The sequence below is a fragment of the Balaenoptera borealis genome, assembly GCF_965194805.1.
Source record: "Balaenoptera borealis genome assembly, chromosome: 4".
NCBI classification, from domain to species: domain Eukaryota; kingdom Metazoa; phylum Chordata; class Mammalia; order Artiodactyla; family Balaenopteridae; genus Balaenoptera; species Balaenoptera borealis.
The window spans coordinates 17,745,902-17,764,183 of NC_138861.1; the positions used below are offsets into that span (position 1 = coordinate 17,745,902).

The window sequence follows — 18,282 nt, forward strand, 5'->3', positions numbered from 1 at the left end:
GGTGTTTCAGGTGAACAACGGCATCTGTTCACAAGTCTAACAAACCTTAGTAAAAATCATCTGTGGGCATGAGATAAGTGATGCTAACTGGCCCATTAAGGAAATATACCTGAGACCTTGGCCTTATTATCACCTTCAATGCTAACCAGGGATCTATGAAAAGAAAGTAAAGCAGGTCAGCATTTTTTGTCTTCGATCATGTCAAAGTTTAGAATTATTTCTTAATGTTAAAGATTTTTACACAACTGGTTAAATATAAAAGAGAAATTGCATACCTTTGCATCTCTGGAAGGCTGGTGGAAAAATAAGAAAAAAGACTAAATTATATATTACATAGTTTTAAAACTCTTAGAAAATATAGGGAACAGATTTGGGCTTTAGATTTCAAATTTTAGATATTTGTGCATAGTTCCTGGTTTGAAGGCAGCATATTCCAGTATAAATATAACTCTAAAAATAAATCAGTCTGCACCAATTTTTTGTTACTGTCTCAACCCTTCTTTTTATCCCCGCACCCCATCTACACTGAAGGTCTGCACACTGTTTCCCAGAGTATTTTTCCAGTTGGCTTCTCGCTGGGTGTGATCAATAGGAGGCACTACTGGGAGATGAGAAACAAGCATAGTCCTCTCTCTATGTCTTTCTCTCTGTCTCTCTCTGTCTCCCGCTCCTTCCTCTTGCTTTCACACTCTCTCACATTCACTCTCACTCTAGCTTTTTTTTTCTTATTCTGGCATTGCTTCTGGAACATACCAAAGGTAAGGTCCTTTCCTCTGTGCTCCAAGGTCTGGTACTAATACTTCTTCCCTTGTGTTCCTCCCCCCTTCAGGTAGGTGATAGCTACTTCTCACAATTTCTCATTTCTGCGTTAATACACATTCCAATTTTTGCTTTTTCTATTTTCAAAAACATGCATAATGAATTTCCTGAATTAAATTCTTTTCTGTTTGAAATACCTAGTATGGTTTCTATTTTCCTCATTGTAGACTGCCTGATACAAACATAAATATTGCCTTTGACCGCTAACTAGATAGATAATTCTGGATATGTTATTTAAATATTTTAAGCTTTATCTTTATCTCTGAATAAAAGACAGACAAAATAATATCCACATTGGAGGACTGTTGTGAAGTTTAATAAGATGGTATATTTAATGTACATGGCATATTGTAGGTATTAAAAAACTATTAGGAAGAATTCTTATAATAGATATTTCTGTAGATATTTCTGTAACAGATTGATACTGTGTATAAAATAGTAATGTTAACTGAATTAATACTTTGTGTGAAGTGACAGTGATAGTTTGGTTGATTAAATATTGGCTTGGAAATTATTACATTCATTTTGAAATTTTACTTGATCATTGCATTTCATCCTGACACCTTATGTTTTAAAAGATCAGGTTTGATGATGCTAAATATATCCTGTATCATATATCCAGGCTTTGATCTTTAGAGATCCAGTACTGGATCAGGACCAAGTTTGGATGTTAGCCAGAGTGAGTGACCAGTCCTGAACAGGTCTTTGTGTATAGTATATGGAATGTATTTATTTTTCAAAGACAAATACATATAATAAATATATGTATCAAAATACATGCATACCCTGTCTTTCTTTTTTAAGTTTCCTTTGGTAATAACTTTAGAGTTACAGGATATTGCAAAAATAGTACAGAGACATCTCATGTACCCTTCACCCTTTTCCCTAACAGTAACATTTTACATAACTATAGTACAGTATCAAAATCAGGAAATTAAGATTGGTATAATGTATGCATATAGTTTTATGCCATTTTGTCACATGTGTATATTTGTATAACAACCACCAAAATCAAGATATAGAACAGTTTCATCACCAGAAAGAAACCTTACCTTCCTTTAAATCCCTTTACCCTTTTCAGTTTATAATAGCGCTGTCTTAAGTATTTCCTTTACATAGAAAACCACACCAAAAATGGCATAATTGTTGCTTCAACCAACAAACACAATTTAGAAACCCATCAGGAGAAGGAAAGTGTATGGTATTTGCCCATATTTTTTTTTCAGTTTTTCTTTCTTTCTTCATGTTCCAAGATTTGCTGTTTTTATTTTTATTTTTTAAATTGTACCCAGTCTGATTCAAGAACTCCTTTTAGCCATTCTTTTAGGGCAGATGTGCTGGTGACAAATTCTCATAGTTTTGGTGCTCTTGGGAATATTTTGATTTCCCCATCATTACTGAAGGATATTTAATTGAATATAAAAGTCTAGAGCATTCTAATTGTTTTTTCTACTATATGTAATGTGTTATTTCTCTTGTGCTTCTTTGAAGATTTTTTCTGTCTTTAGTTTTCAGAAATTTAATAATGAGTTGTTTTGACATGACTTCTTTTAGGTTTATATATAATTTTTCAGCCATACTCTTTTTCTACTCTCTTTCTGGGAAACCAATAACATGAATGTCAGATCTTTTCTTACAGTCCTACGTAATCTCAGAGGTTGTTTATTTTGTTCTTCAGCCCATTCTTTTTCTCTTGTTCATACTAAGAAATTTGTATTGATCTATCTTCAAGTTCACTGATTCTTCCTCTGCCCTTTACATTATGTTATTGAGCGCATTCCCTGAGGGTTTCTTTTTTTCATCTTATTTCTTGTTCTAAAGTTTCCATTTGTTTACTACTTTTTATTTTTTAATGTGTTTACAACAAGCTCATAATTTTTCTTTGAAGCGTTTTTCTGATGGCTGCTTTAAAATCTTTGTCAGATAACTCCAGCATTTGTGTTATCTCAGTGTTAGCATCTGTGATGGCCTTTTTTCATTCAAGCTGATATTATCATGGTTCTTAGTGTGACAAGTGAGTTTTGATTGTGTCCTGGTCATTTTGGGTATTATATTGTTAGACTCTGTGTCTTATTTAAATCTTCTGTTTAATCAGGCCTCCTCTGACACTGTGTCAGAAGGGAAGGGGGTGCGCAGCCTGGCGTGGGAGTGGAAAACTAGGTTCCCCATGAGGCGTGCACTGCACCATGAGGGTAGGGGGCCCAGGACCACCAGGGTCCCATTCAACATGGCTTTCGGTGTACCGAAGTCAGTTCCAAATGCAGAGTTGTCCCCTGACTTAGAGGCTTTCCACACGGCACAAGGATAACCGCTGGGCCGGCACCATTGTTTTGTACCTCCATGGATTCCCCGCTGAGACTTCGCCCCCCTTTTCTCTTCCACAGGCCCACTCTCAAGAGGATCACAAAGAAGGAGGCTTGTTCTGAAGCTGAGTCAGAAGGATGTCCTGCAAACACTCTTTCAACAGAACCGCTACCCTGGGATAACAACTAGAAAACGACTGGCCCGAGAACTTGGCATTCCAGAAAGCAGAATTCAGGTATGCCCAAGTCTCTTGATACATTCTCTCTTTCGGGGTCCACATCCAGACGCAATCTGCCCTGGATATATATATATATATATATATACACACACACACACATACTGAGTCGTTCCTTGGCCCCCAAGATCCCTAGCTGTTCTGCCTTCTTCTCTCCACCTTCCAGAGTTTTCTTATGCTTTTTATATGTATAATCTCCAAAGTTTTTAACTGTACTTATCAGGAGCAATAAGGAGAAGTGAATTTACTCTATTTTGGTCCAGAATCAGAAGTCCCTAGGCTGGTTGATTTTAAAAGTATAATGCATTTTTAATAAATACTGTTTATGGAAAATTTTAAAGGTGTCGTTTCAATATAAAACAGTAGTTAGTGGTTAAAATTTCAATAATTTAAGTTGTTTAACTGTGATACAAGTAAATAATAAAATTTAAGCATCTCAGCACCTGAGGCTTCCAACCTCTGCTCCAGGGTAATGGCCTTACTTCTTCTGTCACCATCAGCAATACCAAAGCCCAGGGTTTCTGGCACCTTCTTACCATTTTGTCACCTTTATCAGCCATTATTATGATGAAATAGCATCTGGGAGCTTTCTTCTCAAGTTCTTAAAGTACAGAGTTAGTTCTAGAATGCCTGTACATTATAGCTGATAGTAAAAGCATAATGTGAATGTTGTTCAATCAAATGAGTTACAAAAAAATGTACATTTGAAAACCCACTATGTAGGAGGTAAGGCTACTAACAATAAGCATACATACACATTTGTAACTCACATTATTCTTGCACATATACATGCCAACTGACCCACATATTTTAAAGGATTTTGTTCTGATTAATATATCTTTGCTGCATAGATTTTATTATTGTTCCTTATACTCATGATTCAAAGACAACTGACAGTTCATAGTCAAGCAAAAAATGTATAACATACAATATATAAGACTTAAAGTTTATTCTTTTATTTATATTCATTTATTCAGTAAATATTTATTAAGCAGCAACTAAATGTGAGACACTGGGGATATAATGTTAATAAAGCACTTTATCTGCCCTCCAAGCTTCAGGAGTTTGAACTTCATTTGGGGAGACAAAGAAAATATTTATGAAAGTATGTCAAAGGATATATCCAGGAAAATAAGTTACATGAACTTCAGTCCCAACAATCTATAACCTGAGTTTGACATTTCCTCAAGCCTTTTCCTAGAATCATTTATTCCTTTATTTCCTCTGGCTTATTCTGTCTTTCAAACTTCTATTCACATGCCTAATGTCAAGAATAAAGGTAAGTTTTCAGAGAAAAATAAACTCTCAGAGAAGTAATTGGTTAAGAACTTTTGCCCACAGAACTCTGATTGTTGGGATTCATGCTTCAAAAATAACCATGTAAAACTACCTTTGAAAAAGATTCAGAGTCTTTATTAAATAGTTCACTTCCAAGACTAATTGAAGATGTCAGGCTTATTTCATAATCTATTAGTAAATTCAGTGCTATAATGCCCTGATAATCTTTGACCCATCTTAGATGGAACCGGAAGTCATGGTAGATAATGGCCTTGGGAAAGTATCAGAGGTCCATTTGCATGTAAGAGCACATAGTCGCTGGTCATTCTTGCTGCCGGCACTGTGATCCAGTAGGGGAAAAGAGGGTTTTGAAATCAGAAACTGGTCCAGAAACACCAGCTATATCACTTCACAGTTGTGTGATTTGAGGCAAAGTATTTAACCACCCTAAGCCTTTTCTCTAATCTCCCCAAATAGGGTTATGGCACAATAACATTAAATGCAATAGAATATATAAAATTGCATGTTTCCCTCCCACTGCTACTGTTGCCATCCTGGTCTCTTCCAGTATCCAAGTAGTAACAGCAGAGAGAGGACATTCTCAGGAAAGGTTGGGGATAATAGCTAGAGGACAAGAAGTTCTCTCACCTCAGGTCACAAATGGTGATGAAGGTAGTAGAGAAAGGAAGAATAGTACTTTAGTGACTACTGGAGTCCCATGATCTAGTATATGTGAATAAGCAGGGGCTGGCATGGGGTTTGAGCCTGGCAATAAACCAGACCCAGCTTCCTGGTAATGTTGTGAACATGGAGTCTAATGAGGGAATTAACAGTATAACCTTAAAAGAAAGACGTTTACAACTTCATTAGGTAAACCTGGACCACAGTTGGGCTCAGGAAAACTGCTATCCTAGCTTTACTCTAAAGCTTATTTAAATCATAATCTCTGTCTCTAGCTACTTTAAAATGGGCTGCGGAATATATTCACTATTTACCATTTTCTTTTCCCACTGCAAGACAAGGTATGTGAAATGGATAAAACTTAAACATTTGTGAAGCCTTTATTTTACAATATCAATTGGTGCTTTAAAATAACCATTGTTATTTTCTAATGTAAATTCACTTTAATTTATTCCAATTAGAACAAATATCTGCTTAAGTGCCCATGATGAGATTATTTTTAGTACTATATTCTTACAAACATTTACTTTAGTGTTAAAATTTACTTCACAAAGGTATTCTAGACACAATTGATATAAAATTTGTTAAAAACTTTCAATAAGTTGAAGAAATTCATAACACAGTAGATACATGGCGATAGAAAAGAAGAAAATTTTCACCAAATCTTTTTTACAGTGTCTCAATTTTGGTAGTCAGTAGGACAAGGGTGAGTCAAAAATAGCTTTTTAAATATCCTAAGATGCAGCATAGTTTTATAATACTTGATTTCTTTGGATTTGTACATCCAGTACAAACACAAAGGTCAGAGAAGATGTTACAAATGCTAACATCTTTAAATGATAAGACACGGGCCAGTGGATTAGAGAGTGCTGATGTCATCATGCTGTGATCAAATGTCTCAAGACTGGTTTAAATTACCGATCATATTGTGTTCAAAAGGATTAGGCAGATTTAAGTGAAATTGATGAGGCAAATTCAGCATTACTTTAAAAATCACTCCTATGCATAGCTCCTAACCACCTTCAAGCTGTTCTTTGTCTGCTTTGTTGCTGTGGGATATTCTTTACACCATAAAGTCCTTTTCACTTTTCCCAAGGCTCACGTTTCACCTGACGCTTTTCAATTTCACTGTATTGCTTGAGAATGCTAAATTTGGCATGTTAAACTTACTCCATATTTATATACTTACACAAAAAAAGTTATGAAAATGATTCACTTCATAATCTTGACATTTTCAACTAAACTTGGGCAGCTAAGGATGGACAATACTGCAGTGTTGAAGAGCAATTAGCAGTTAGGATTGTTTTAACTAGAAGAAAATAACAGATACTCTATTTCTCTAAAATGGTTCCCCTATTAAGGGGAGGGGGAAAACCAAAATAAAACCTGACATTGGCTAGTAAAAGTCACTAGAAGAAACATAATACAACTGCAAATAGAAAAGATACTGTCAGAAAGAAAATAATGTGACTAAGAGCCTTGCAACCATAGTTAGCAATAAAGAACTACAGCATTTTGAACAATAAACCAAATTTACTATAATATTGTAATGTAGATTTTTCTCTCAAATATACCCTAGCTCCTTTAATACCTCTAATTGGTCATTGCGAATAACCAAGCCAACATTTGAGGCATTGATGGAAAAGGCATTTTTTAAATTATTTATATTATACATATCAAATATTACCACATAATTTAGAAACTGTGTACTTCCTTGAACTTAATGAAGCTCATTAATTCTTTGCAACACAGTAAGTAGTTACTAATACAACAGTAAAAGTTCCATTTCCAAGCCACTAGCTGAGCTATTGTAGTAGAGAGTATATTTCATGAATTAATTCAAAGCAATCTCTTTAGGCTCTCGCTAAGTAGGTACAGTAAAAAGTGCTGCTGCCCTGTGAGTCAGTTAGTCTTACTCTAGTTAAATATACACCCAGAGGAAAAAAAAAACACATGCAGCATCTCAGAATCTGACTTAAAATCAGTTTACATTGAAAACCAAAATGTCTCCTTTATAAATATTTATAGGAAAGGATTTCAGATTATATGTTCAGCATTGAATGGTGCATATTATTCTTATTAATGTTTCATAAACATTTGTACAAAAAACAATACGCTTTACTTTGCTCCTAAGTATTAAGTAGAATTATTGCAACATCTGCTTCCAATGGTTGAGTGCACAAGCTATTCATGCCTTGTCGTAAATTCCATGATGCATTAAGATGTCATTAAATGTACCTTCTGTGGTTGTCTCCTAATTTACATACCTTGTAAATCATCAGGTAAAAATCAAGTGAATTGGGGAATAGTCTCCTATGCTCTTCCCTTCTGCCACAAACTAAGTGCAATTCATATTCTTCTCCATTCCAGACTCCAGCCACTTCACATGCCTCATCTCTGAGACTACGTCTCAGAACATTTGAAAACGTAGTTAATGGACACAATTATTAATGGTTTTTAAATGATGCCTGTAATAGTATAGAAAAAGAACTTGGGAAATAGGCTAGGAGATTATAAATGAGGTTAGGCATACCAGTTAAATTTAGCATCTCTGTTATAAAGAGAGGCTGCCTTTCCAGGGAACCAGCAAGTAGAGGGAACTTTGGAGGATAACTGGGGGATTAACAGTGTCTCTTTTTCCCAGTCCTGTTCTTAATGCCCTCACCGTATGGTTCTTAGAACAATGGAATCTCAGCATTAGAAGGGGCTTACAGTTCACCTGGTACAATTTCCACCTATTGTGGGATTCCCCCAGATTTGTGTCCATCTCTTGTCTGAATACTTACGGTGATGGGGAACCCACAATTTTGTAAGAAAGTCCATTCAATTTGTCATTTGGATTGACTTGCTTTTCAGTTCTAGAAGGAAAAACCTCATTTAACTTTCAACCCCTTGTCTCCTCCTGTTTCACCACTGTAACAATGACAATTTTTCTTCAGTTTCTATGGCCAGACTGGAGTCTTCTCATGTTGAGTGCTACTGCTTTGTTAAGGGACCATGTCACTACCATATTATTCCTCTGATTTTTGTTACCCAAGGCATTTAGTTCAGAAACTTATATTAAAATCAACAGTTTCAGGCTACCTGGTTAAATCACAATTGTAAGGATGCTGGAAAATTGAACTTCTGGAAAGAGCACCTTTGTTTTTACTAAACTGGACCTAGAACATTAATAAAATTTTATTGAAGAGAAAGATAAGGTATCCTAGGAGTTTTAGTGTTCTATTTTTTGCTGAAGTTTGGATGAGATTAATATCTCACAGAAATCTAACAAAGTTTTTTTGAGAGCAGTGTCACTGAAAATAGATAAATATATGGGGATTTTATATCTAACACTCAGAAAAGAGGAGAATGATGGACATATCAGTCAGGGTTCTCCAGAGAAACAGAACCAATAGGATATATATGGATATATGTAAAAGGAGATTTATCATAGGAATGGCTCCTGTAGTTATGGAGGCTGAGAGATTCAACTATCTGCTGTCTGTGAGCTGGAGAACCAGGGAAGCCAGTGGTATAATTCAGCTGAAATCTGAAGGCCTGAGAAATACGGATGGGGAGTGTTGGGGGAAAAGACGCTGATACGAGTTCCAGAGTCTGAAGGTCCGAGAGAGAGGGCAGGAGAAGATGTCAGCTCAAGAAGAGAGAGAGAGAGAGAGAGAGAATTTACGCTTCCTCCACCTTTTTGTTGCATTTGAGCCCTCAAGGGATTGGACTTTGGTGAGGGTGGATCTTCTTTACTCAGTGTACTCATTTGAATGCGAATCTCTTCCAGAAACATCTTCACAGACACACCCAGAAATAATTCGTATCAGCTATCTGGGCATCCCTTAGCCCAGTCAAGTTGACACCTAAAATTAACCATCACAACGGGGAATAAGAAGGGAAGCATGAAACCATCACTGAGCAATACATGAATACAAGATGAACCAGAATTTTGCCAGATTAAATCAGTTTGTTTCATTTTGAATTTGTTTCTTCCAAACAAAAGTTGTCTAACAAATAAAATATCCTTTTATTTCAGGGTCAGATTTTTCCCTTACGTTATGTGATTTTACAGGCTGTACCAATTCCAACCACTAACACCATAGAGGTCAGTTGTCATAGACTTATACTAAAAGATGAACCTCTGAAGTTTTGGCCTTAGAGAGGAAGACATGGTTACCAAGTGATGGGCAATTTTTAAAACATTGTGACATATAGAAGAGATGTCAGCTTCTTGTTTTTCCTTGTTGTTTTTGCTTAATATACATACATCAGTCTTTGCAACAGTGAGTCCTTGAACTGCTATTGTAAGGGGCATTGTGAGAAATGGGAATTCTCTGTAATATCTAAACCTGTTAAAGCACCAAGGGTTTCTTTTTGCTTTTGTCCCCCAGGGAAACACTACAGTGTCCTGAGGAATCAAGAGCAGGGAGGAAGATGAATACAGGAGTGGAGAGGTCAGCAATATGAGAGAAGAGAAAGTTGTTCCCTTTAAAAAATGTATCAAAATATTATACAGTGCTCTAATATATCATTTTGCAACATGTTTCCCTTTTGAGGCACTGGAGGCAATGCCAAGAAGCAGGTGTCAGGAGAAAAGCACAGGCAGCAGAAACAAATCCAAGTATATGAGCTTCTTTGACATTTTTCTCCTCTTGCATCTGTGAGGTTTCAATGGGCACACTGAGTCTGGGAAACTAATTTTAAATGTCACTCTCATCAGGACACAGTCATATTTTCTACCAAGTATAAAGGCAGATCCATTCTCAATAATAACACATATACAAGATTAAACCTGTGTTAAATCAGCTTTTCAGATGGAATTAAGATCTTGTTAATGTCAAGGAAAACAAGCGTACACTTACCACATGTTATGATTTAGAAACTAAAATCCCCCTGTCTCTTAATCAGTGATAATTATTTGGAAGTCTCCAAAATGAGGTTTACACATACAGTACAAGGCTGGAAAGCTAATACGAAAAAAGCTCACATAAAGAAAAATGTTCTTATTTTGAAGTCATATAAATTTATGCATGGATGATTTCACAGGACAAATAACAAAAGTACTTGCAGATTATACCAGGCCTTTGATTCAACCCCAGATTTACATAAGTTTAAAGATAGAAGATATCTTTGAAATCACTCATCTTCTCCCTTGTCATCAGAAAAGAAAATTGAGGCTTCCTTACTTAGTCTTACCGACACTTGGCAACGGGACACTTGGTAAAAAAAAAAAAAAAGGGGGGGGACTAAAGGTCCCAGCTCCCAAATTCCACTCAGTGTTTTTCCCTTTACGCAAGGTATTGAAAAGTGCAGCAGCTTTGCATTTTTTGTTTCTATAACTTTAACCATGTGGAATCTTGGGCACCAGAAATTATAATATTTCAACATAATAATGATATATATCATGTTTTTCTTTCATGTGCTATACACTCTACTAGGTAATTTGTATCCATTTATTCCGAATTATTCAGGAAAAGTTTGATTGAATACAACTTAAACCCTTCACCCAAGCTTAAAGAATGACTCATGAATCTAAAATTTTGAAGGCAATTTTACAGAGTCTAACTTTAGGAAATATAGTAGTTAGAACATTCCAAGCTTGCGGTTCCATTTCTGCCTTCTCTATTTCTGTTTCTCTTTTCATACAAAATCTGTTTTATCCCATGCTGCCCATTTTTCTCTGCAAAATTCTTGACTTCTGCTTTCCATGAATTTGACAGGCCAGGAAACTTTGAACAGCAGTAGATCCATCAACCCACTGATAGCTTCAAAGACCAAAAACCAAATTCCTGAAGCTCTCTGTCTCTCTCTCTATTTTTCTCTCTCTCTCTTTTTCTAAATTGATAAGTAAGAGACCCTGATTGTATTCTCTTTCATAAACTACAATGAAGTTTTTATTAAATCCTACACAGCTCAATTGATACTTATCTTCTAAATACACGCATGCACATGCACACACATACACACACACACACACATTGTCTGCCTAACAAAATAGTCAGTTCCTTAAGGTCAAGTACCATGTTTTATGCTCCTTTAATATCTTCTAGAATCCTGGGCACACTATTGATGATGAATAAATAATATTCTCATTGGTTGAACTGTCTGTGGTTGCTTTGAATTTTCATGCAATCTAAGACTGTGTCCCTGAATCACTCCCTCAATGATTAATCATGGTTAATTTTCTTCAGTTTATGAAGTAATCCAAAAGTATGTGACAAATGCCATTCTCTTTGCAGTTTAACATATTCAGATGGGAAATGATTTGAAAAGGAGTTTGAAATGATGTTAAGTATCGTTCCCTTTGTTTCCAGACAGTGTTGTACAATGAAAAAAACAAACAAACCAAAGACAGTAGTCAGATTTACTTCTCTCTCTAACAGTAACCATGGGGAAATTACTGGAACTCTCTGCTCTCAATTTCCTCATCTAGCACCCAAATTGTAAAATGATAGAAGGAGATGGAAGGAGGTGAAATAGGCAAGAAGCTTCCAATCATGTTCTGTCAATCCCAAGGACCACGTGGAACTCAGAGCTTTCTGGGAGAACCGTAAGGTCTGCCTGGGGGGATGTGGAGGAGATTGAGTAGGGTGGGGCTTTTTATTCTCTTCAAATTTTAACCAGAGGAGCTCCATTTTTATTGGCTGTTGTCAGGTTTAGATACTGGAATTCTGTGATATGATTTCCTTTGACAAATAAGCTGCAATTTTTTTTAAAAACCATAGAATTAATGATATTTCAACTCTTAAGTTGTATGATATTACTGACAGTTATTTATGGTCTCTCAGGAGTTAAAAGAATGGCCTGCTTCTCTTTACCTCTCACATTTTCCAGCTTCTGCATAGAGTCGTAACAGCCCTCTTGGCACCCAGGAGAAAGCACCCATCTTAGAGCCCTTGCAGTACAGAAAAGGCTTAATGTTCACCCTGGTGAACGACTCACAATTTCCTGGTATCTCTGTCATCAAATGCAACTCACATCAGATTTGACCTATTCCAGCGTTATTTCTTTTATGGGCTAAACACCCAGAAGCTGGGGAAAGAATAAAGGGGAAGGCTCAAATATATATCTAAGGTCAAAATTACAAGTTTGAGAATTACTGATTAAAGGGGACCAATGTGACTTTGTAGGTTTTTTAAAATCTGTTTTATTTATGTAGATTTTCTTTCTCTTGTCTGAAGGAAAGATGAAGAGGGGCGAGATTGAGTATAGTAGTGGAAATTAGTAAATTATTAGCATTTTATCTTTAACTGAGCATCAACGTAGTATTTTTGCTTTGCCAAATATTGAATTAGACAAAGTTATTCTCCAATGACCTCACTTTTTTTGTTAGAATATTATCTATTACTATCCAAGTCTAATCAATTCTCATGCCAAAAGCGACAGAGAATCCATTAGGGACGTTAGCATCTGTTGGACACCGTTTTGAGAAGTACAATGGGTGGTTTTCCAATGCTAAGTCTGTGTTTCTATGTAATAATCCAGGGTCATATGTGTTACAGTAGGCAGTCTCTCCTTCCCATAATTTTCTTGGCAGAAATATTTAAGAACCTGTTCATAAATACTCTAGAAACCTACCCCTGACCCAGTTGCTTTTAATTTGAACCCTGGTGGATATTTTACTTGAGGAAAAATAGTTATTAGATCACAAATTTTTAAATATATATTTCTATGTTGATACATCTATTAGATCACACCCAAAATGATTCTATTACTCTCACACCCTCCCCCAAAGATTTTCTGCATTGTAGTCTCATGCAAAATAAATCAAATCATTTTGCCACTGCTACAGACATGGAAGTTGCATCAAACAACATGTTATGTCACTGAGTGTCTCTGTCAGTTAGGAGTTGTGTTCGGTTACTCATAACTAACGCCAGACTCCAGAAGCTAAAATGAACTACCGTTTATCTTCTCACAGAAGAATAAGTACATCAGTAGGCATGCCCAAATCGATGAGGTGACGGCATAGTATCATTAAACAGCTCAGGCTTCTGTTTTTCTGCTCACATCCTTCTGTCCCTATCCACAAAGGAAGAAAGTGATACCAGAACTCCAAACTCCAGGTATCGATACATGTTTCAGCAGGAAGAAGAACAAGGGGAAGGAAAGGCCAAAGGGTTCCTCCCAGCTAATTAAGTTCCATTTAAAAAACCTTTTCAGGAGCCCCACCAATAGCTTGCATCTATATCTCATCAGCCATAACTTAACGCAAGTGGCTTCAATGAGCAGAGAAGGAGGCTGGAAATATAATCTTTTAGCTGAGCCACAGAGCCACTTGAATAAAATGGGGGATGGTGTTGGGGTGGTATCTCTTCCTGAGAAAGAAATAGAGGAAGGAGAGAAAGGATATTGAGTAGTAACTTGCAGTTTCTGGCATAGTGGCCTACAATTGACCAGGTATTCTATTTCATTATTTCTCAATGGCTTCATATTTTGATTGTGTATAGCCTCTGAATATTATTTCCTAACTATGCATGTTCATGGACAACATGGTTCTCTAGAATGTCAAATATAGGCTCAATGATGTGTAGTTTTAAAAACAAAAACAGCAAAAAAAGATTGAGTCAAATTTATTTTTCAACATTATATTCAAAGAATTTAAAAGAGAAATTCTGTAAACTTTGAAAACTTCTTTGTTTTCAAGTTGATAAAGGCAGAAAGCTAAAACCTTTTTGAGGAAATTCTAATGATTCAGATTCTGAAGCAATTGATAGCATAACATTAAAAATCTGAAAATAATATTATGAATCATGGAAAAAATCATTACTTTCCAGTTCAGTGATTTTTATAAATAAATGTGACATCTCTTCTGGTATTTTATCCTTATATGATTCTTCATTAAATAAGGAAGAGTGACGTTATAGTTGATTTTATATTTATTTCAATTCAATTAATGTAACAGATATAGAACAAATGTTGACTCCTCAAATGAAAAACCATAAAATAATAACTTCCTTGGTGAAACCCAAAGTCATCGAAAAACTAAAGTGTTATCTGTAGATTAATCTAAAATAACCAGGTAATTGATTACCTGAATTGACCATTCAGGTAATTGGTCAATTCTATGCAGTGATTAGAGTAGGATGTTAGTGAACTAACCACTAATATAAGAACGCTGAGCTACTAGCAGATGTTTTGTTGTTGTTTTTGAGTTTAGCAACTATTCCCTTTGCATATATTGTATAACTGAAACGTTTGTTTAATAAGTACTAGGCTACTCAGTTTATTGCATTATAGCAGCTTTTTTTTTTTTCTTTATTTATTTTTAACCATTTTGACATAGATCATGATCTCAAAGCATTTTACACCTAAAAAAGCTGGTATATCTCAAAAAATTATTTAAAATATTTTCACCCTGGCACAATTTCCACAACACAGCTTGACATGACATGCAATACCAAAGCTATATGCATACTTTCATTTAATAAAATAGATTATACTTTTAAATTTAGGGGAAAAAAACTTAAATGAAATATACAACACTGTTCTTTTTAAGCTGGCATTTTCAACCCTTATCAGTCCCATGAGAGAAAAGTGTGTTTTTATCCATTATTAATGAGAGAAAACTTACTCCCTTTCTAATATTTCATAGCCCTAACATCACTAAAGGAAAAGTCAATTTCACTCACTTACACTTTTTAAAGACTTATTTCGCTATTAATTTTGAGCTATCACAAAGTCCTAAATCATGAAGATTGTACCAACTTAGACTAAGATGAAAGCACTTGGTATTCAAGTCCCACCTATCTTCAGGATAAACTAGACAGAGACCATCATGAAAATTTAGAATTTAAAGGAGGTCAGTAAGCCCAATTTACACCCAATAAAAAATTACCTCTGTATCACTTTTGACAGATCATCGTCTAGTTTTGCATAAACTTCAGAACCTAAGAATTTTTTTTTCTTTACGTGCTTTTAGATAGCTGTTATGTCTTAAAAACAATCTGTCTTTAGTTTGAATTGAACACTCCCCATGTATTTGTACCCACCGCCTTAACTTCATCCTGTAGAATGACACAGAATCCGTCTAATTCTTCCATATGATCAGTCTTCACACATAGAAACGGGTAAACCTACTTTTCCAATTTCTATTCCTTTCAAGCTAAATATCGCAGTTCCTTCTGCTTTCCCTCATGTGACAGAGCTCTTAGACCATTAACCAGCTCTTTCCAATTTTTTTTCTGGCCTTACACTAGGTGTTTTTTGGTTTTGTTTTGTATTATTTTGCCATGTTCCTATTAAAGCGTCCCCCCTATAACAAACATAGAAATCAAGATATGGCCAAGAACTTTTACCTGTCTTGCTTGATACTGTACTTCTACCAAAACAGGCTAGAGTAGTTTATCTCTGTTTGCAGCCATAGCTCACTACTGCCTAAGTATGAGTTATAGTCAATTAAAATACTGGACCGTTCTTATTTAAAATTCAATTAAGACAGTTCTCACAAAAACATACCAAGAAACATTTTAAGCAGCCTTGATGAAATACAGTTGTCTGTGGTCCTCACTATGCCGGTTAAATAATTTTGTCAAAGCCTGAGAAAAATCAGGCAAAATAAAAGGATCTTTTTTATTCTTAGTAAATAGAGACAGAGTCATAACTACCAATACTTTCTTTCCTAAACCTGACCTGATTTTGTTTAATTTTGTTGAGGTTGTTACCAAGATCACTTGTCTATATTTTTAGAGATCTAGCTTCCCCACAAAATAGAAAGAAAGGAAGAGAAATGAAGGAAAGAGAGAGAAAGAAAAGAAAGAATGAAAGAGGCTAGGGGAAGAAGAAAAAGAGAGGGAGGGAGGGAGGGAGAGAGGGAGAAAAAGAAAGAAAAAGAGAAAAACTGTAGACAACTTTGTTCTACTGTTTTTGAAATGATCCATAATTCTTCAGTTATCACCAATAGTAGGTCTGGAATTAAAACTTCAAATTGCTTCTTGTTTCTTGAGTATAACTTATCTGGACAAGAAATTTAAACTTAAAATAGGCCCTTCATATCCACAGATTCAACTTCAAATTTCTGTATGCAGAATCCACAGGTACTGAACCAGTGGACATTGAGGAAATCGAATGGAAAACCAAGGGCTGACCATACTAAGAAACTTGAGCATCTGAAGATTTTGTTATTTGTGGGAGTCCTGGAACCAATCCCCCGAGGATATGGAGGGATAACTGTATTTAATTAAGCAGTTAATATTTAATAACTCACTTATGATATTCAAATATTTTCGCAACCAAGTTTAGTTTATCCTTTGACTTTGAAGATCATTTGTTTGGAAAGGCTGGGAGAAGTGATTCTTCTTTTGGCCTCTCACCAGTTCATCCTGTATTACTTAAAGTACTTCAAATTTTCCCTACTTCAAAGTTTAGCATGCATGAATATCACCTAGTAAGCTGTTAAAAAAAATATCAGCTTGGACTTCAGCTCCAGATAATTACTCAGCCAGACTTGAGTGTGGTTCTAGAATCCACATTTTTATGAAACAGTCTACATCATTTTAATGAAAACAGTAAGTTGACTGTAATTTGAAAAATATTGCCATATTTCTTCATCTTTGGAATTATTTAAAATTGTGTTATAAGAATTTACTTTTTAATATCACATCACATTTCTCCTGAGCCATCTCCTTTAAGAATATCCAGCCTATTCTTTCTTGAAGTTTTTGAGATCAGTTGTCCTAAAATCTAAATTGTTTATCTGACTATACATTCATTTCTATGTCTATTATAAATTCCAAGATGATGTGATCACTTTGCTTATTTGCCTAGTATTACAGTTATTTCATTCTGTATTACATAATTAATTGCTTATAGGCCTGTTTCTTTTAGTAAAAAATGTGTTATTATAAAAAATAACTCAGCAGTTAACAAAATTAAAACAGGTATTGTTTATAAAGTATTTTGTAAAGCAAAAAGCATATATTTGTATTCAGTCTTAGGTCATAGTCAAATTATAACAGGTCTTAGTCTGTTAGGCTGCTATAACAAAATACCATAGTCTTGGCAGCCTTTAAAAAAACAGAAATTTATTTCTCACAATTCTGGAGGTTGGGAAGTTCAAGATCAAGCCTCCAGCAGACTCAGTGTCTAGTGAAGGCCTGCTTCCTGGTTCTTAGACAGACGTCTTCTTGCTGTGTCTTCACTTGGTGGAAGGGGCCAGAGAGCTCTCTGGGGTTTCTTTCATAAGGTAACTGATCCCATTCGTGAAGGCTCTGACACATAGCCACCTCCTAAAGGCCCCATCTCCTAATACAATGGGAGTTAGAATTTTAATATATGAACTTTGGGGGACACAAACATTCAGCCCGTAACACTTGGATACTTTAAATACCTTGTGGTACCTTAAAGGTTAAGTTTCAATTGTCCTAACTTGCAAATTAATTTAGTTACCATAAAAATATAGCTTCTCACTACATTTCTCCTGTATGCTGTTTCTGCGATGGTAATAGTGATAACCGCTAAATTATGAGCTGGGCATCCTTCTGAGAACTTTGCCTGTACTGATGCATTAAATTCCAGTCATAACCCTATTAAATATCAATCCCTCTTTTAGAAATAGGGAAACTGAGATGCAGAGAAGTTAAGCAAATGCATTGGGGCATGGAGCCAATTTAAGTACAGGCAGATGGGCTGTAGAGCCAGTGCTTCTAACTACCATGCTATACTGCTTGTCAGTGATCGTGTATCACGATGTGTATGGGGTTGTGTGGTCAAATGCAAGCTTCATAATGAATTGTTTCTATTGAATTATTTTAATTTATCAAATTCAACAGGTACAATTCTGATTTTTATTTACCTAGTAACTATTTAGGAGTAGCCTAAGTATTTATCTCTCATAGTAATCAAAGGTCAAATATGTTTCAATGTAGGGAGGGAATAAGTATATATTTATATATTTAGTGTCAACTCAAAGAAAAGTATTTTTGTGAAAAATAACAATATTTTTCAAGTGTTCTTCCACGTCATCTTAGTTAGGTGTT

General features: G+C 35.4%; 1 long non-coding RNA gene across 1 annotated transcript in view; it reads left to right on the forward strand.

Moving 5' to 3' along the window:
• Window positions 1-18,282, forward strand: part of LOC309628616 — a 142,074-nt gene that overhangs the window by 81,373 nt on the left and 42,419 nt on the right. The window contains exon 3 of the long non-coding RNA XR_014244586.1: window positions 3,204-3,358. This is a non-coding gene — a long non-coding RNA (uncharacterized lncRNA). The remainder of the gene's footprint in view (window positions 1-3,203; window positions 3,359-18,282) is intronic.